The sequence below is a fragment of the Tupaia chinensis genome, unplaced genomic scaffold (assembly GCF_000334495.1).
Source record: "Tupaia chinensis unplaced genomic scaffold, TupChi_1.0 Scaffold000077_1, whole genome shotgun sequence".
Classification (NCBI taxonomy): domain Eukaryota; kingdom Metazoa; phylum Chordata; class Mammalia; order Scandentia; family Tupaiidae; genus Tupaia; species Tupaia belangeri.
This window is the reverse complement of record NW_006159538.1, coordinates 4,083,163-4,089,255: the sequence shown is the minus strand read 5'-3', so window position 1 is coordinate 4,089,255 and position 6,093 is coordinate 4,083,163. Positions and strand designations below refer to the sequence as shown.

General features: G+C 46.3%; 1 long non-coding RNA gene across 1 annotated transcript in view; it reads right to left on the bottom strand.

The window, feature by feature from the left end:
• Positions 1-4,718: 4,718 nt before the first annotated feature.
• LOC102473207 (uncharacterized) overlaps positions 4,719-6,093 on the bottom strand; it is an 8,189-nt gene continuing 6,814 nt past the window's right edge. The window contains exon 3 of the long non-coding RNA XR_333678.3: positions 4,719-5,851. This is a non-coding gene — a long non-coding RNA (uncharacterized LOC102473207). The remainder of the gene's footprint in view (positions 5,852-6,093) is intronic.

Genomic DNA, 6,093 nt, shown 5'->3' with positions numbered 1-6,093 from the left:
GCATGCCCTGTAACAAATTTAAAAAAATAATGATGATGATGATACATAAAGTTAGATAAATAATTCTTAAAAAGAAAAAACAATTTGCTAAGGGTGCATGTACTTTCTAGAGAGAGACAGAGAGAGATGGAGGGGGAAAAGCATCCCCCAGTGAGGTATGGTCATGCCATAATCTTTTCTCCTCCATTTCTCCACCCTGTTGAGATTTGAGGTACACGTGCATATGTGCCTGGTGTTTTTCAAGCTGCCAAGGGCAGGGATTCGCATCATCATTAAACATGTGGAACCCAGCTCCCTTAACCACTTGGGTTTTGGTCTGGCCCTTGACTTTGACTTACAGTGGCTTATTGGCACTTGAAAAAATATTTAGGAGAAGGATGAAGAAGAAAGGAGAACTCTGTCCTGAGTGATTATATAGAACTTCACAGTCTATTAAAGCAGTCACTAGCCATATGCAGCTATTTGAAGTTGTATTTAAAATAATTAAAATTAAATGAAGTAAAATCCCAGTTCCTCCAAGTCTAGGCACATTTCAAGTGTCCCATCACTACGTGTGGTTGCGGCTGCCAGACTGGACTGCAGACTCCGATGTAGCCATCACCGCAAAGTGCTGCTGGACAGTGCTGGGAGAGGCTTCTCACGGCCACTCTGACAGTGGGACGCAAACTTTCCTCTATGTGGCCAGTCAATACTGAGGCTTTTAAAAATCTTGTTATTTAGGGGCCAGCAAGTGGCATGGGGGTAAAGCTCTGGATTCCCACAAGTCTGATTGCGGTTTGAATCCTGCACCCAGCGGCCTGTGAGCATGAGTGCCCAAAATTCCAAGAGGAGAATGGAGGAGAAGAAACTGCAGCATGGCTGTCCCCCACCAGGGGGTTGATTTCTCATTTTCCCTCTCTCTGGGTCTCTGTCTTTCTCAGGTGAGTGCACAAGCCTTGTGGGAAAAAAAAACAAGTTCATTAATTTTATTCTTGATAGAGAGCCTGTGCACATGTACCAGAGATGCAGAGATAGAGTGAAATACTCTATGCGGGGTCTCAACCACACACATGCCCAGCATGTTTTCAGACTGACCAGGGATCTGAACCTGCTGTCAGCCATGTAGCTTCCAGCACTGCAGTCCAGTTTGCTATCAGCTGTGCCAGCAGGCTTGGCCGCTTTTAGACTTTAAGGCCATAGGCTTTTGTTACAACTACTCAAACTTGCCATTGCAGCATGAAAACAAGCATAAACAACAGATAAACAATGAGCAAGGCTGTACAATTTTATTTATTAAATCCAATAAAATTTCATTTATTAAATAAAAAAACGCCGAGACCAGCAGATGACATAGCAGTTATGTCGCTAGACTCTCACATGGCCAACCACGGTTCAAGTCCCAGATCTGGTGGCTTGAAACTCATGCTGGGCGCATGTGCATGTGTGCCCAAGATCCTGGAGGGAGAATGGAGGAAAAGGGATTGCAGCGTGGCCATTCTCCCACGGGGTGATCTCTCACTTTCCTTCTCATGTGTGTGTCTGTTTCTCTCTCTCTCTCTGTCTCTCTTGCAAATGTATGTACCCTAAAGTAAAAACCTCTTAAAAAAAAGAAGTCAGCCAGCCAGCCTGTGGCATTGAGGTTAAGGCTGCTAGATCCCACATGACCAGCTTTAAAGTTTGAGTCCTGGACTCTGCAGCTTGAAAAACACAAGAGGCATGTGTGCATACATACCCAAAATCCCCAGAGGAGAATGGAGGAAAAGGGACTGTGGCATGGCCATCCCCCTCTGGGTATGATTTCTCAATTGCCCTCAGTTTCTCTCTGTCTCTCTCTGGCAAGAGCATGCTCCCTATAGCAAAACTTTAAAAAAAAAACCCAAAAACCAAAAAAAGCATGTGTTTGTGGGTGTGGGGGTGTGTGTGGCTCAGTAATGCACTGCTTGAGAGAAGCTGAATACCATGTGGCAACTGTAATTTGAATCTCCAGCCCAGTTGGCCTGAAACATGACAGGCACACTCATGAGTGCTCAAGATCTGTCTAGCTAGAGGACTGGAGGAAGGGGACCGTGGTGTGTGCGTCCAGGCCCCATTGAGGGTGCTCCTTTCCCTCTCACTCCCTCTCCCTCTCATGTGCACATGCACACATTCTATCATAAATAAAGAGAGAAAAAGAGGCAGTGAGCCAGATTTGACCTGTCCACCACTTAAATGTGCCATCCCCTGCTCCATCACATCAGCCTATCTGGTTCCGTGAGCATTTTGTAAACACTTCTTCGTTGTCTTCTCCCACATCAGACTCTTAGCTCCACAGTGACAGAGCCAGGTCGAGTCTGCTTCTTAGAGTTGAACTCCGTCCTGACAAGCGGTGCCTCTTTGTTGATTGACTGAGTGAATAATGACCTTCCATTTACTGAAGGAAGGCTTTCTGAGAAAAGATAATAGTTTCCCTGAGGGCCATGCTAGCTTTTGATCATTTATTATTTTATTACTCTCTAGAGTCCCTTTCAACTCTAGGCTTCTTTTTTAATTTGCCAGAGGGTACATGTACTCACAGGAGGAAGACAGAGAGAGAGAAAATAAGAAAGCACCTCCCCCATGGGAGAAGTCATGTCACAATCCCCTCATCTCCATTTCTCCCACCTTTTGGGATTTTTGGTATTTATGCAAGGACATATACGCAGAGTGTTTCTCACACTGCAGGGACTGGGACTCGAACCAGGCAGTTGGCTACGTGGGATCCAGCTGGCTTAACCACCACGCAACGATCTGGCTCCAGCTTAAGCTTCTTTGAATCTCATGAGTTCTGAGGTCAGTGATGTTTTTCAGGAGCTGGTCAGCATAGCTGCTCTTTGGACCTGTGCCCTTGAAGGCTTTGATTGGAGGCCTAGCTAGTCGGGGACCTTGGGGACCTCAGCTGGGAGCCAGAGTAGAAGGAGGTGAGTTGGACCTGCCTGGCCTGCGTGTTTGTCAGTATTGGCTCCAGGATTCATTCCCATTCTGTTTGGGCTGAGCTGAATCCAAAAGTCTAAATCTGTGACTTGAGGAACTAATATTTGATGTAGAAATTTCAAAAGCTTAGTCATTCCTGTGCCCCTTAATTTTTTACATTTCCATACCACCTACAATTAATATTTTCAGTCCTTTCAAAAATATTTTCTCCCTGGCCAGCTGGTGGCATGTTGGTTAAACCCAGGATCCCACATGGCCAATTGCATGGTTCAGTCCCCAGACTTAGCGTGTTGGGAAACACCAGGTATGTGTGCTCGTGTGCCCAACATCCCAAGAGGAGAACGGAGGACAAGGGATTATGGTGTGGCCATCTCTCCTGGGGGTGTTTACTCACTTTCCCCCTCTCTCTCCTTCTTTATCTCTCCTTCCCTGTGGTGAGTGCCAGTGCTCTGTAACCAAAAAAAAAAAAAAAAATAATTTTATTTTCTTCTTTTATTGAGAGTAAGAGCAGGCGAATTTTTTGTTGTTGTTTGTGTTTTGGTTTTTTTTTTTTTTTTTTTTTGACAGAATCTTGCTGTGTCGCAGTCCTTCTCTCTCTGCCCCCCAATTAACTAGGATTGCAGGCAAACCCAACTGTGTGTTCAGGTTGGTCCAGGAATCGAAACTATGCTTCCCATGTAGCTTCCAGCCTCTCACACAGTGGTGCAATCTGTGCTCCATCACAGCTGGGCCACCTTTCAGAAATATTACATTTTCAAATTAGATTGGATTGCTCCATATTCAGGAAATGCCCACAGCTTCTCTCAGAATGAATTTCAGAGCTCTTACCATAGCCTACGGAGCCCTGCATGATCAGGCCTCTGGCTACGTCTCTGACCTCATTTCTGCTTCTCATTCAGTCTGCTCCAGCCACACTGACCTCACATTTTTGGAACATTCCAAGCAAGCTGCTACCTCAGAGCCTTGGCTCATCCTGCCTGGAATCCTTCACTCCTCACACATCATCGCTCAAAAGAGCTTTTTCTGAACACCCTACATAAAATAGTAGCCCTCTTCGTGCTCCTAAATAAATTTTAGAATGAGCTAGAAAAAACTCACACACACACACCCTGTCAGAATGTGACTGAGATTGCACTGAATTTCTAGAATAATCTGGGAGAAATGAAACCTTTACAGTATTGAGCCTCATACCTATCTGTGCTTACATTCTCATTTGTTTAAGTTTTACAATTTCCTTTTCTTTTCTTTTTGAAGAGATTTTTGCCACAGGGCACATGCGCTTGCTAGAGAGACAGAGAGAGATGAAGAGAGAGAAACTGAGACCTCACTGGCCAGGAGGGGTGGCCACACTGCAGTCCCTTCTCCTCCATTTTCCTCTCGGGGTTTTGGACATGCACACACAGGTGCCCGGGTAAGTTTCAAGCCTCCGGGTCTAAGATTCAAACTGGTTGGTTGCCCATGTGGGAATCCAGCCCCTTAATCACTTCTCCACCTGCTGTCCTTTGCAATTTTCTGGATAAAGGCCAGATGGTGGCTCAGTGATAAAACGTGATGGTACTCCTATATGGGAGGATGCCCAGTTCAAGTCCAGAGACATTCCTGAGTGCCCTGAGCATACATGTGTCCATAATCTTGTTTTTTTAGAAATTATTTATTTAACTTTATTTGTTTAGTTATTTTAATTTGACCAGAGAGGGATAGAGCGAGAGTAAGAAAGAGAAAGTGAGAAAGCAAGCTGCTAGATCTGGGACTCAAACCGCAGACGACCATGTGTAAGTCCAGTGCCGCTAACCAGTGCCATGTGTTGAAGCTCTGTTGAGGGAGCCCCCACCTCATGTTCATGTGTACTTTCTATCATGAATAAAATTAATACGTCTTTAAAAATAAATATTGGAAGGAGATAGAAAAGGGAGTAACTAACTATAATTTAAGGTTAGTGCTTGCATGGAAACCTTAAATCATTTTGTGTCCCACCAATGCTAAATGATTCCCACACTGGGAAACACTGATTTATTAAATTTCACAACCACAATGAATGCCTTTTGGTTTATCAGTTACTTTGGCTCAGAAAGATGCTGACTTAGAAATGGGTGTGGAGGGTGCCCCAGAGAGGTTGGAGAACCCAGAAGGAGGAAGAAGCCGAAGCCACCCCACTCCTTTTCTGCTGCTCCTGTTGCATCTGTGGGTAGTAGCCATGCAGTTGGAGGCTTCCCCAGGGTGAAGACTGGAGGTGGGGGAGCAAGGGGTGAGGCCTCCCTGCCTTTCCCCACCAAGAACTCGGGCTCTGGGTGTGAAGCAGGAAACGGGGGTTTCTTAGAACCGAAAAGGTTTCCTGGAAGCCTGTGAGAGCTGAGACCATCTGGCTTTCTAAAGCTCACTTCTGGGTGGTGCTCAGGACTAGAGAAGGGAACCTACTCTGGGGACAGAAGCTTAGTCGTTGTAAACCCGGAGGCCCTGGGGGCATTGATGTTGAGCTGCAGGAGGTGGCTTTTGGCCCTGGACTCTGACTGTCACTGCACTTTACCACGAGCCCACAACCCCTGTCCTTGGTCAGCTGCTTGTCAGGTTGAGTGATGTCTTCTGGGAAATAAGAGCATTTTTGAAGACGCCTCCTTGTCTGAGAAACCCTTGAACTGAAGAAGGCAGGAAGCCACAGACTACTGGGTGGGCAGAACCTACCTGGGGTCACCCCCACCTCAGAGGGGAATGCAGCTGCTCTGAGTCACAAGGAAGCTGAACAACACCTTCTTATGTGTTAGTGCCATCGGGGAGAGAGGTGAGGGTCAGTTTGATGCCTCAGCTGTGGTGCTGGAGAGAGCACAGGCTTTGGGGCTAGAGGCTCTGGCACTGGTTCTGGCTCTACCACCTCCTGGCCAGATCTCTCCGTGGAAGCCAAATAATAGCATGGTATAATGTGATCCCACTGATAAAAAAAAAAAAAAAAAAAAAAAAAAGAAAACCTCTGTGGGCTGGGGGCCAGATGGTAGCACAGCAGTAAAATAGAACACACTAAGAGACTCTCCCACTGGAGAAGGTTCTGGGCCCACACTCAGGGACCTCCCTGAGTATGTCGAGCATGTGCTTCCCCGTAATCTGGGACTGGCTGAAGTGGGAGGAGGATCATGGCATCGAGACCCTCTTGGGAGGGCTGTCTCTCTCTTTCCC